The 14,783-nt window shown below is 37.7% G+C and overlaps 1 pseudogene; it reads left to right on the forward strand.

Moving 5' to 3' along the window:
• The first annotated feature begins 10,525 nt into the window (after positions 1-10,525).
• Positions 10,526-13,262, forward strand: LOC113741880 (tropinone reductase homolog At2g29260, chloroplastic-like; annotated as a pseudogene).
• Positions 13,263-14,783: the final 1,521 nt, after the last annotated feature.

Genomic DNA, 14,783 nt, shown 5'->3' on the forward strand with positions numbered 1-14,783 from the left:
ATGAAAAACTAGATGCACCTTAGAGCCTGGTGGCAGCTTGAGTTTATATGCGACAGCTCCAATCTTTTCCTCTATTTGAAAGGGTCCAAAGAATTTCGCAGCTAGCTTTAGATTTTTCCTGAGTGCCACCGTCTGTTGTCTGCAATTTCAGAAAAATCCAATCTCCCACCACAAACTGCCTTTCTGTCCTGTGTTTGTCAGCAAATATTTTCATCCTATTCTGAGCCTGATGCAAGTGCTCTTTGATCCTGTGAAGTATTTGGGCTCTTGTCTGCAACATGTCATGAGCTGCTGGTATCAGTGTATCATGGTAGGGTCCCAAGGGTAATGGCAAAGGCTTGTAGCCATATAGAGCCTCGAATGGGGAAACTCCCAAGCTAGTGTGGTATGCAGTGTTGTACCACAGTTCAGCTAAACTGAGCCAGTGGCTCCACTGAGTTGGACTCTCACTGGTCATACATCTCAAATAGGTCTCTAGACATTGATTCAGCCTCTCACTCTGACCATCAGTCTCTGGATGGTAGGAGGAACTATAGTGTAGTTCAGTTCCGGCCATCCTGAACAATTCTTGCCAGAAACCACTAGTGAATACCCTGTCTCTGTCTGTTATGATGGACTCTGGTAAACCATGGAGCTTGTAGACATTATCTAGGAAGACTTGTGCTACTTGGACAGCTGTGAACGGATGGGAAAGTGGTATAAAGTGACCAAACTTTGTCAGTCGGTCTACCACTACCAGAATAGTGTCAAATCCTCCAGAGGAAGGTAATTTCTCAATAAAGTCCATGGTAATATGTGACCAGGCCTGAGTAGGAATTGGTAGAGGTTGCAGTAGCCTTGGATATGGCACTCGTTCACTTTTGTTCCTTTGGCAGATTTCGCATTCTTGTACGAACTGTATGACATCCTTCTTTATTCCTGGCCAATGGAATATGCTGTGCACCTTCTGTAGGCAAGCTCTTTGACTAGAATGTCCCCCAATGGGGGACTCATGTAGAGCCTTGATTATTTTCTGCCTAATTCCCTTGCTATTTCCCACATACAGCTTTCCCTTGTACCTGAGTATCCCTTGATTGAGTTGAAAATCAGAGTCTTGTGGTTTAGGATCCAGCAGTAGTTGACCCATCAACTCCCTGCACTGTGTATCTTCAAAGTAACTATCTTGTAGCTCTTGCATCCATAAGGGTTGAACACTGGTAATGGCCATCAACTGCTGTTGTGCAGGCTATTGATCCAGCATGGTCCTCCTAGATAAAACATCAGCAACAGTGTTCTCCGATCCTTTTTTATACTGGATTTCATAATCCAATCCTAACAGTTTTGTCAACCACTTGTACTGAGCAGTAGTCGTGAGCCTTTGCTCCAGTAGAAATTTCAGAGATTTGTGATCTGTTCTAATAATAAAATGGTTCCCAATTAGATAGTGCTTCCACTTTGTTACTGCAAAAACTAGTGCCATCAACTCCTTCTCATAAACAGACAGCCTCATGTTTCTGAGGGAGAAGGCTTTGCGGATGAAGGCTATAGGGTGACCCTCCTGTAAGAGGACAGCTCCCATGCCTTGGCCACTTGCATCAGTCTCTACTATAAAAGGGATACTAAAATTGGGCAGTCTTAGCACTGGGGCACTACTAATGGCCTGTTTGAGGTGGTTGAAGGCTTTGTCAGATTCAGCATTCCAGTTGTAAGCATCCTTCTTTAGTAGATTGGTCAATGGCTTGCTGATGGTTCCATAGCCTTTTATGAAACGTCTGTAGTACCCTGTGAGACCTAGGAATCCCCTAAGTTCTTTAACATTCCTGGGAATGGGCCATGTCTGTATGCATTCCACCTTGCTTATGTCCATACTCACCTCTCTGCTAGACACCACATGTCCCAGATACTCTATCTCTTGCTGAGCAAAGGAGCATTTGGAGATCTTAGCATATAGCTGATTGTGTTGTAGCACTTCCAGTACTTGCCTGAGATGCTCCCTGTGGAGATCCAGAGTAGCGCTGTAGACCAGGATATCATCGAAGAAAACCAGAACAAACCTCCTCAGGAATGGTTCAAAAATCTGATTCATTAATGCCTGAAAGGTTGCTGGGGCATTTGTGAGCTCAAAAGGCATCACTAAGAACTCATAATGTCCCTGATGAGTTTGGAAGGCAGTTTTGTGAGTATCTGCTACCTTAACTCTGATTTGGTGGTATCCTAACCTCAGGTCAATCTTGGAAAAGAACTTGGCTCCATAAAGTTCATCCAGAAGTTCATCAATGTTAGGGATAGGATATCTGTCCTTAACTGTTTGGTCATTGAGGTGCCTGTAGTCCACACAAAAACGCCATGTATTGTCCTTTTTCTTGACCAGCAGCACAGGTGAGGCATAAGGACTATTGCTTGGCTTGATGATTCCTGATTTCAGTATTTCGACAATTTGTCGTTCAATCTCTGCCTTCTGTGAGTGAGGGTACCTGTATGGTTTCATTTTGAAGGCTTGTGCTCCTGGCTTGAGAGGAATCTGATGATCCAAGGGTCTGTTGGGAGGCAACTAAGTAGGTTCCTGGAATACCTCTGAAAATTGCTCCAACACTGCAGCTATTGAACCTGGAACCCCTCGTCTTTCTGTGTCCCACTCTCCACATTGTGCTGAGATGGCACAGCATTTCCTCTTCTCCTGCAGGAAATCCCTGAGATCCTTTCTTCTAACCAACTCCATGGTGGTATCAGTAACTGCCCCATGCAGAGTGACTATCTCTCCTTGATGATACATAGAGATTTTTAGTTGGTGGAAATCAAAAGTAATGGGACTGTAATTGTGCATCCAGTCCACCCCCAAAATGAGATCCCATTCGCCTAACTCCATGATTCTGAGGTCAAAGCAAAACTTGTAGTTCTGAATATCCCATAGAACCTTGGGGCACTGAGCCCCACTTGTTACCAAGCTCCCATCCCCCATGGTGATAGTGAAAGGTTTGACATATTCAAAGGGAATGGCTTGCGCAGTCACCAACTTGTGATGGATGTAACTATCACTGCTACCTGTATCTACCAGAATCTTGACAGGTTTCCCTAACAGCTGTCCCTGCAGCATGATTGTATTTCGCCTTAGTGAATCTGAGAGAGCATTCAGTGAAATTTCCACTGGTTCCCCTGGATTCCCAGTCAGCTCATCATGTTCCCCTTGAGCATCCTGAAATTCAGTGTCCTCCTCTTCCTCATACATCATGAGATTCAAATGCTTCACCCTACACTGATGTCCTACACCAAATTTCTTCCCACACTTGAAACATAGGCCATTACTCCTTCTGAACTGCAGTTCTTGGGGAGATAACCTCTTAAACTCTGGACTCCTATCTGAAACCTTGGAAGCTCCTTTAGATATATTATCCTGTGGTAGTTTATAGGTGCTAACTCCCCCATTGGTAGAGGTCGGATGCCTAAACATTCCAAATTTGGGTTCAGCCATTACCTTGTGGCCATCTCTAACTGTTTTCCCTTGCAACTTGAGAGCCTGTTCCTGCAGGTGAGCTATCTCCATGGTTCCTGAGAAAGTGTTGGGTCTGAGCATTTTGACCATTGGCTTAATCTCCTCCTTGAGTCCGCTTGTGAAACTGGAAATAAAGTATTCCTCAGTAAGACTTGGATTCTGGATCAGCATTAGTGTTTTTAACTCCTCAAATCTCTCCTGGTAAACTTCTATTGAACCAACCTACTGCAGTTTATTAAACGCTTCCACAATATCTCTGCAGTACGTACTTTCGAATCTTTGGCACATCAACTCCCCAAATTCCCCCCAGGTCAGCCTTGGCTTCTCTAATTTGACCCCCTGGAACCAATTGTCAGCTCTGCCTTCTAAAAACATTTCTACTACCAACAGTTTGTGTTCCTCAGGTACCTTATTCAGCAGAAAATATTTATTGCATTTTCGAATCCATTCTCTAGAATTGTTCCCACTGAACATAGGTAACTCAAGTTTTGGAAGATTATAGTTAGAAATCTTACTCAGGAATTCACAACTCCTTACTTCCTCTTCTACTCCTACGCTCAACTTCTGGTGAATGGGAGGTGTTGGCAGCAAGGGCGAACGATCTCTCCCAGCTTTGCCTCCATCATCTGAGTTCTTTTCCCTGGTCATTAACGCCTTCATCATGGAATTGAGTGCTTCCAGCTTCTGATCCATCCCTAGCGCGATCGTGTCCATCTTTCGGTCTCTTTCCGCCATTTCCTCCCTGACTTGCAGCTGCATATTCTTCACGTCCTCCAACACTTCCTGCAACTTGAGCTCTTGCTTCTTGATATGGTCCTCCAAGGTTTTGAAACGTGTACTTTCTGCCATTGGTGGATCTTGGAACTGCCGAGGACTCGCTGGCAGCTCTGATACCAGCTGTCAGGATCTCTCAAACGAAGGATGAGAGAAATAAATTGGATCGACAGATTTGGGGTGAAAGGAGAAGAAGAAAGGGGAGAAAGGAGAGAAGAGAATCAGGAACATATGAATTGGAGAGGAAAATTTGAATTGTTATTTCTGCTTATCCAATCCATCCAGTTGCTTGGATTTATACAGCTCAATTGGTCCGAATCCATCTGGCACGGAATTTTCGTGCAATGAATGTGATTCTAACAAAATTCAGTTATAACGAATTCTAACAGCATTTGGTCCCACCTAAACTAATTACGCTAGTGCCCCTGAGACTTTATATCTCATTACAATTGGGCCCCTGATCCTGACATTTAACTAATTATGCTAGCGCCCCTGAGATTTCCTATCTGATTGCAATTGGGCCCCTGATCCTGACACCCTCCCCCCGTACCACCCAACCCAACCCTCCCCCGATTTCCAGGATATGTTGTAACATGCAATTGTTAAATAGCTAAAACATGATTGATGAACTTCTCTCTTTGAAAGCAAAACATAACGGCAATTAAACCATGGCATATTGCTTCAAGAGTTGAGTGAATTACAGCCGCCCTTATCAGTACCATTTTCTGCTAGGGAAAAAGAATTAAAATTGAGGAATTCATGAGGCTCTCTATGCTTTTAGTACGTCCATTCGTGTTGTAGTAAAGCTGAAGACACATCCTGGCAGAGAATAATATATTGAATATTTTCTTCGTAGTAGTGAATGACTTCTATTGTTTCTTTTACGATATGTTTGTGGATACTTATGTGTTTTTGAAAAATTTTAAATATGTCCTTCAATTATCTTTATGTTTCAAAGCCACTTTTAGCATTATATGTGCTTTAAAAAAAAAGTACAAGCAATTTTTATCGATATATATTTGAGAAGGGTTTTCAACAACAAATCTCCACACACCTTCTCACTCTCAATTCTATTTGTCTAGCATTTCACATTTAATTGATTCTATAAAATATGTCTCAACTCCCGCCGCATGTACTATTGATATTTAGTTACTTTTCAAAATTATTTTATCATGTGGACGTTATTCTTTACAATTGAAATAACTCATTAGTATATGCATGTACAACACCATTTTAAGTCATTAGTGTGCATGTCTTTCAAATCACTACCACGTTTCCATTTTTTAATACAACACGTTTCCCTATGGCATGCATGCGTCAAATATGAATTTCACTCTAATTAAAAATTTTCCAAGACCATAATAAGAGACGTTTTTGTCTTTGAACTCAACACGTTTCTCATTGGCATGCGCCAAATATGAATTTCACTTCAATTAAAACTTCTCCAAGACCATAACAAGAGATAAAAACATAGCATCCTTCAACCATAGCAGTTTATTCTTTCAACAAAAAAAAAAGACAAAAACCACAATATTTCATCAGTATCTATCATTTCTTCCAATTGCTTATCCCATCTGTTGATTCGTCATAATAGTTCACCGGCACCTATGATCTCTTCTTATTGCTGCTTATCCCATATGTTCGTTGGTCATTGTCGTAAACAAAAATAGAAATCTATCATCTCTTTCAATTTCCCTGCAGTATCCATCTTAGCCCTCGACTTAATTTCAATATGGAAAATATCTGCCTACAAAGTTAAATATTTTTGAATACTTGCTTACATTCAAAGCATTAACGTCGACGGTATGTTCTATGAGTTATGTAAAAATTGTAGACAACCGTATCAATCTTCTTTTGCAAAAATGGTGTGTATCTATTGTATCGTACATCACATTTTCTTCTTAACCGATACAATGTTAATATAGAAGTTAAAGATTCCAACGGTAACCTATATCTCGATCTTCAAAACAAGTATGCACGATTCATATTTCATTGTGATGCTTCTTATATTAGACATTTAAAAAGGAAGGTATAAATTATTTATACTTATATATTTTTATGCAATATTTTTTACAAATTTTCTAAAAAAATGATAATTTCGAATTCTGTATGCTCTTAATTCTCAGGAAATGGAATTACATTGTTCAAATCAATACATTAATTTCCCCCATCCCTCATATTGGTGTTCGTACTTAGAGTTGATTGGTGTGAAAAATGTTCACATCTTCGTAAAAGATTATCAAATCGAATGCAAAATGTTTGTAAGTATTTCATTTTTTTTTTGTCGGCAACGATAACAGTTTGTAAGTATTTCATTTACTTATCCAATTAAATATTCAATTACATTTAATTGGACCCTTATATCACTCAGTGTATGATATACATTTCTATTCTCTTTTTTCAGTGTATGGCTTCTATCAAAAGTAGTAGTTTATAAATAATGGAGATATTTTATCTATTGCTACAAAATTTCATTTTTTTTAACTATAGTTTGATGTGCCCTAAATGATACAAACAATTACATAAATTTCTTACTCTTTTTAAATTACTCCCTCTTTTCTGCTAGGGAAAAAGAATTAAAATTGAGGAATTCATGAGGCTCTCTATGCTTTTAGTACGTCCATTCGTGTTGTAGTAAAGCTGAAGACACATCCTGGCAGAGAATAATATATTGAATATTTTCTTCGTAGTAGTGAATGACTTCTACTGTTTCTTTTACAATATGTTTGTGGATACTTATGTGTTTTTGAAAAATTTTAAATACGTTCTTCAATTATCTTTATGTTTCAAAGCCACTTTTAGCATTATATGTGCTTTAAAAAAAAAGGACAAGCAATTTTTATCTATATATATTTGAGAAGGGTTTTCAGCAACAAATCTCCACACACCTTCTCACTCTCAATTCTATTGGTCTAGCATTTCACATTTAATTGATTCTATAAAATATGTCTCAACTCCCGCCGCATGTACTATTGATATTTAGTTACTTTTCAAAATTATTTTATCATGTGGACGTTATTCTTTACAATTGAAATAACTCATTAGTATATGCATGTACAACACCATTTTAAGTCATTAGTGTGCATGTCTTTCAAATCACTACCACGTTTCCATTTTTTAATACAACACGTTTCCCTATGGCATGCATGCGTCAAATATGAATTTCACTCTAATTAAAAATTTTCCAAGACCATAATAAGAGACGTTTTTGTCTTTGAACTCAACACGTTTCTCATTGGCATGCGCCAAATATGAATTTCACTTCAATTAAAACTTCTCCAAGACCATAACAAGAGATAAAAACATAGCATCCTTCAACCATAGCAGTTTATTCTTTCAACAAAAAAAAAGACAAAAACCACAATATTTCATCAGTATCTGTCATTTCTTCCCATTGCTTATCCCATCTGTTGATTCGTCATAATAGTTCACCGGCACCTACGATCTCTTCTTATTGCTGCTTATCCCATATGTTCGTTGGTCATTTTCGTAAACAAAAATAGAAATCTATCATCTCTTTCAATTTCCCTGCGGTATCCATCTTAGCCCTCGACTTAATTTCAATATGGAAAATTTCTGCCTACAAAGTTAAATATTTTTGAATACTTGCTTACATTCAAAGCATTAACGTCGACGGTATGTTCTATGAGTTATGTAAAAATTGTAGACAACCGTATCAATCTTATTTTGCAAAAATGGTGTGTATCTATTGTATCGTACATCACATTTTCTTCTTAACAGATGCAATGTTAATATAGAAGTTAAAGATTCCAACGGTAACCTATATCTCGATCTTCAAAACAAGTATGCACGATTCATATTTCATTGTGATGCTTCTTATATTAGACATTTAAAAAGGAAGGTATAAATTATTTATACTTATATATTTTTATGCAATATTTTTTACAAATTTTCTAAAAAAATGATAATTTCGAATTCTGTATGCTCTTAATTCTCAGGAAATGGAATTACATTGTTCAAATCAATACATTAATTTCCCCCCTCCCCCATATTGGTGTTCGTACTTAGAGTTGATTGGTGTGAAAAATGTTCACATATTCGTAAAAGATTATCAAATCGAATGCAAAATGTTTGTAAGTATTTCTTTTTTTTTTTTTCGGCAACAATAACAGTTTGTAAGTATTTCATTTACTTATCCAATTAAATATTCAATTACATTTAATTGGACCCTTATATCACTCAGTGTATGATATACATTTCTATTCTCTTTTTTTCAGTGTCTGGCTTCTATCAAAAGTGGTAGTTTATAAATAATGGAGATATTTTATCTATTGCTACAAAATTTCATTTTTTTAAACTATAGTTTGATGTGCCCTAAATGATACGAACAAATACATAAATTTCTTACTCTTTTTAAATTACTCCCTCTTTTATAATTTCTTCCAAAAATAGAACTTACTGTGCATAGTCAGGAACCAAAATTTTTCCTCAATTATAATTTTTTCCTGCAACTCGTACTTAATGATTTGCACAATTTCCTATCTAGTCAGGAACTAGAATTTAGAATATGAAAGAAAATCAAGATGGGATTAGTTAACGAGGTTCTAAAAACAAGTTTGAAATATGTTGGCAATCATTCAAATAGGTGACAGACAAAAAAAATAATAAGAAACTGTTAACCAAGAAGACAAATAAGTATACTGCTCTTCTTTATTTCTAAATAGAGTCGGATGACTTAAAAAAACACTCAGTCATAGTACAACTATATTAAATTTCCAAGACTGAAAAAAATTTCACAAGATAGATAGGTGACCCAATTGCAAGTTGAGTTGAAATATTTGAGCCATTACTCTGCACTTCGAGGTTCAGCCATCAGAAGTAACCGCTTCTCACCATTTTTCTTTACCAGTCATGGATACGAAGATCCAAGAGAAAAATAATTGATTGTTTGCCTAACTTGCAAGGCACACATAACAAAAATATTTTCATCCACCGAAACAATGTCAAGAATGATAATGAAGTTTTGGATGCTGTTAATATAAATATTGACGTCTGAGAATTACATTTGATAAGGAAAAAAGATAACAAAACAAAAAAAAATGTGGGAAGGTTTAAAGAGAGGATCGAGGAAGATATTAGATGGGAAAGAAAAATGGAGCATACCACTACCTCTATCCTGTCATATATGCAAGCTATGTGGCAAAAAGGATCATAAAGATAATAAATTCTAAAATTAACTTACTTTGGATATATATTTTGGAAGGAAAGTTATTCTGGCAATAAACTGTCTATTTGGAGCAATGTATCTAGAATCAATATATACCAAAAACAACAGTACTTGAATTAACAAACTATCTAAAAAAATACAGAGAGTGAGAGAATTTGTACCAGAAAATTGTTAGATTTATCAAAGAACACAAGTTGATCCAACCTCAACAGTTACGTTTCTTTCATAAGTTAGTTTTGTATTTCTACTTATGCATCTATCCAATAAATCTATCTATGGCTCACAAAATAACGTACAAAGCAGGTATTCTCGTACAAGTTTTATGAAAGACAGACAAACAAAGTAGCAAACAACTTAAATAACATCAATTATTACGTAAATTATAGTGTACGCTCAAAGAAACTTGTATTGAAACACTCAAAACTAGATACTAAGTTGAAAATTAATCTAATTGAGTCTCAAAATCGCACATTCAAATTTTACTCGCAATCGGACCTCTTCTACTCTCTGGCCCTCTCTCTTCTTGAGTTCTGCTACTTTGGCAGCGGACGGGGCCTCACAAATTACCTCTTTTACTACAGCATTACTATTTGAAAATCTTTTGATGCTAGTAAATGGCAGGCACTCGCAAAAATTTTCACTTCTCTAATTTTGATGACCAACCGCCAGAAAATCTGACAACAATCTATAAAATCATAAACAAATCAGGTCTCCATACTAGCATAACGGATTTTCTGTTCTATTTTTTATTATATTACTATTTTTTCTTCATAAACATCATGTTTTATTTTTTTCTTGTTTGGTTAAAATCCAATAACTATTAACTAAATAATATACAAAATTTAACAAACTCAAAAAATCAAAAGGCATAAAAAATGAGATTTTTTTATGAATTTTCTACTGTATTTTAAATTTTTTATTATATATTACTTTTTTAAAAACAGTTATATTTATTTTTACTCAGTTAATAGTCATTGGATTTTAAAAAAAAAAAGAAAATAAAACATAATATTTACAAAAGAAAAGTAGCAGTATAATAAAAAATGAAATAAAAAGTGGCACATGAGTACTGCAGAAGATCGGCTGCGCCATACTAGCGTGATTCGACAGCCAACCATTACTGACGTCCATAACTTCAGGGAAGCAAATCGATGTGCGGACAGGCTGGCTGAATGGGAAGGAAGCGGTGATGATCTTCTCCAGGTTTTTTATTCCTATCCGGATTTTGTATTCTCCTTTCTTTTGGATGATTTAAGGGGACCATCTACTCCCACAATCACAACGACGTTGCATTATTCTAATAAGTTATTAGCCCAAAAATCTCTATATTAACATTAGTTTTTGGCAATCTTCAGGCTCATCCCACTATCAATCATGGAGAGTGCCGTTGGAAAAAATAGTCCAAGATGGTCTCTTTCTGGAATGACTGCTCTAGTCACCGGTGGAACTCGAGGAGTCGGGCATGCAATCGTGGAGGAACTAGCCGGACTAGGTGCAATAGTGCACACTTTTTCAAGACAAGAAGCTGAGCTGAATGAGCGCTTGGAAGAATGGTCCTCCAAGGGATTCAAAGTCACTGGTTCGGTCTGTGATGCATCTTCAAGAGAGCAAAGAATGCAGCTCATGGAAAAGGTTTCTTCTATCTTCAATGGGAAGCTCAATATCCTTGTGAATAACGTTGGAACATTTGTACCCAGGCCAGCTGAAGTATACACTGCTGAAGAGTATAATTTGGTTGTTTCTACAAATCTTGAATCTTGTCACCATTTCTCCCAACTCGCTTACCCCCTCCTGAAAGCATCTGGGATTGGAAACATTGTTTTCCTGTCCTCCGTTGCAGGTCTGGTAAGTGTGAACTATACATCCGTTTATGCAATGACAAAAGGTGCAATGAATCAACTCACAAAGAATTTGGCTTGCGAGTGGGCTAAAGATAACATCCGGGTTAATGCTGTTGCACCATGGTACATAAGAACCCCACTCGTGGAAGAGGTTCTGAATGAAAGAGAATACAGGGAGAGGGTAGAATCAAGAACTCCTATGAGGCGAGTTGGAGAGCCAGAAGAAGTTTCCTCTGTAGTTGCTTTCCTTTGTCTACCGGCTGCTTCCTATATCACTGGCCAAGTTATAGCTGTGGATGGAGGAATGACTGTCAACGGATTTGAATAGGGGAATAGGCCATATCTTATCAATGCAAATGTTTAATTTTCCAGCAAGATTTTACAACCTTTTTTTGTTTTCCCCCAGTTAATTCTATTTCCTTTTGGGCATGTAAAATGTTATTTGCATATTGTCTGCTTGGGACTAAAGATAATAATATATTAAAAAACTACTAATGATAGTTTACAACATCTTATAGTTTTTAATTTGTAATGTTGGTTGAACTAAACAATTCAACATATTTACAGTGGATGAAAAAAATACTTTTCTTGAATTTTATGTCATTAGTTGAAATGCGTCACAAATTTACTGACTTATGTCAGAGCATACTCATTCTTAGTAGTAACTCTATGCAGATACTTCTCAAATCAGACTATGGCAGAGAAATAAGTTCATTCAAGAGTTAAAAAATCTTGGGGTGGAGAGAGTCTCTTCAATTTATAGGGGTTTTACCATTTGTAAGTCATTCCTCCCCATTTAATGGTTACTACACACTAGACACATTCTTGATATATGGTCTGCAATGTTTGAATACAGATGGAGTAATTAAAAATGGAGAGTAACTGGTATCTGCATTATTAGAATCGTATTGAACGATTTCTAGATTAATATGATAATAAATGGAAATGAAACTTGGATACGTAGGCCCTTGTCTTCTTCCAATTTGACCACCTTGGAATTTCCAAACAGGAATCTTGTCATAATCGGTGATATACAATGGATCCTAAACATTTTCAGGCAGTTTGCTATTGGTGCCTGCCCACAAAATTTTAAGGTTTATTATTAAAATCATCAGCCTTTGTTTTCCATCTTCAGCGTCATAGCACAGGTAAGTATAGATCTTGCTGTTATGAGCGAAAAGGGTCCAAAATGGTCTCTGATGGGAATGAGAGTTCTTGTCACCGGTGGAACTTGAGGAATAGGCCGTGCAATTGTGGAGGAGCTAGCCGAACTAGGTGCAACCGTGCATACTTTTTCAAGAACGCAAGCAGAGCTCAATGAACGGCTGCAAGAATGGTCCAACGGGGGATTTAAAGTAAATGGCTCAATTTGTGATGCATCTTCGAGAGAGCAAAGAACACAGACCATGGAAAAGATCTCTTCTATCTTTGATGGGAAGCTGAATATACTTGTAAATAATGTTGCAAGATGCCAAGGCAAGCCAGCGCTTGAATATCCTGCTGTAGATTATTCTTTGCATATGTCTACCAATGTTGAATCGTGTTACCATTTCTCCCAACTTGCATATCCTCTTGTGAAAGCTTCTGGGATTGGAAACATTGTGTTCATTACCTCTGTTGCAGGCCTACTTAGTCTGGAAAATTCACTGTTTATGCAGCAACCAAAGCTGCAGTAATCCAATTAACGAAAAATATGGCTGGCGAATGGGCTAAAGACAATATTCGGGTCAATTGCGTTGCTCGGTGGATTATTAGGACCTCGTTAGTTGAAGAAGGGCTCAACAACGCAGAATACATGAGGAAGGCAGACTCAAGAACGCTTATGAAGCGAATTGGAGAACCAGAAGAAATCTCATCCCTGGTTGCTTTCCTTTCTCTTCCGGCTGGTTCTTATATTACAGGCCAGGTCATAGCTGTGGATGAAAGAATGACTGTTAATGGATCAAGTCAGATTTAGTTAATTGATATTGCCATTCAACCTTCTTGTGAGTTCTACATTACAGGAAGAATTTGCGCCTTTGATCTTCTGAATTCAAAAGTCAACTTATTTCTTTTATGTGTTCCTCTCTGTAATCTGCAGTCTATGATAATTAAATGTTGGGAAATTTGCCAAATTGGTCCCTAATACTTTCACAAAAAACTTTTTTAGTCTCCAACATTTAAAATCAATCAGAATCATCCCTAACATATAAATTATGATCCATTTTTGTCCTAATGCTCGTATTTGCTCATTTCTCCGACTAAAAATAGCACACCTCTCTCACGTGGACATATTTTTAAGGGCAAAACCAGAAAATACACTTCATTTTCGGTTGAAAGCAAAAGTATCCCTTTTCATCTTTCCTCCTAAAATTACAGTCACAAGAAACCCTAATTTTTTCCCTGAATTTTGGGAGGAAGCATATGAAGAAGGCATTGTGTACCTAATGTTGAATAGGGCTCTCTTTTTCTTTTGCTTTCGTGCCAACTAGACACCAAGCACCACAAGACCAATTGTCAAAAAGCCCACGAATCCAATTGTCATGACAACTCCGCCCTTCATGCCCCTACCATTTCTGGATATTGTGATTGCAGTAATATTTAGAGCAAGTGTAGTTAATCTTGCAGTGGGTTTCTCAGGGGCAATTGCTGGTAAGGCTAAGCTAGTTGGAGCATCAGCTTGGAATGCATTATTGCGGGAGGCAGGAGGAGAAGGTAGAATAAGAGATGTGGTAATGGGAGGAGGAGACGCCACCGAAAGTGAAGGGGGATTTAACAAGGATGGAGCCTGGGAAGAATCAGGTGATGGTGGAGGAGGTAATGCAGGAGAGAGAGGGCTGGTGAGTGGTGACTTTATAGCGAGAAGTGGTGGAGAAACTGAAGTGTGTGGTGATGGGACTGCAATTGGCCGAGGAGGAGAGGGTGAAAGAGCTGGAGAGGGAGGTGTTGTGCCAAAGAGAGGGGAAGGTGATGGTTGTGGGGGAAAAGAGGGTGATAAGTTTACAGATGGAGGAGGGGCAGTAGGGGGTGGTAGTGGTGGCACAGACGGAAGGGGAGGGAGGGACGGAGAAGGTAAGGAAGGGGAAATGGGCGGTGTTGATACTAGTGGTGGTGATGATTGGGGTCGGGGAGGAGGGGAAAGGTAAGTAAGGAAGTATGTTTTCCAATTTTACCCTTAAAAACATACCCATGTGAGAGAGGCGTGCTATTTTCAGTCGAAAAAATGAGCAAATACGAGCATTAAAACCAAAATGGATCATAATTTATATTTTAAGGACGATTCTGGCTGATTTTAAATGTTGGGAATTAAAAAAAAAATTTTATGAAAATATTATGGACCAATTTGACAAATTTCCCTTAAATGTTTGTATCCAATCTTGGATGGTGGCCTATTTCAGTGTTTGTAAGAAAAAACTCTCATCTGCAATTTAACGTTGCGAATCGCCATATTATCCCCTTTCTTGTTACCTGTTTATCTATTGGTTTTTTATTTTCTTTGGTCGATTTATTGAATCTTCCTTTTACTCGACCT

This window comes from Coffea arabica, chromosome 4e (assembly GCF_036785885.1).
Source record: "Coffea arabica cultivar ET-39 chromosome 4e, Coffea Arabica ET-39 HiFi, whole genome shotgun sequence".
Lineage (NCBI taxonomy): Eukaryota > Viridiplantae > Streptophyta > Magnoliopsida > Gentianales > Rubiaceae > Coffea > Coffea arabica.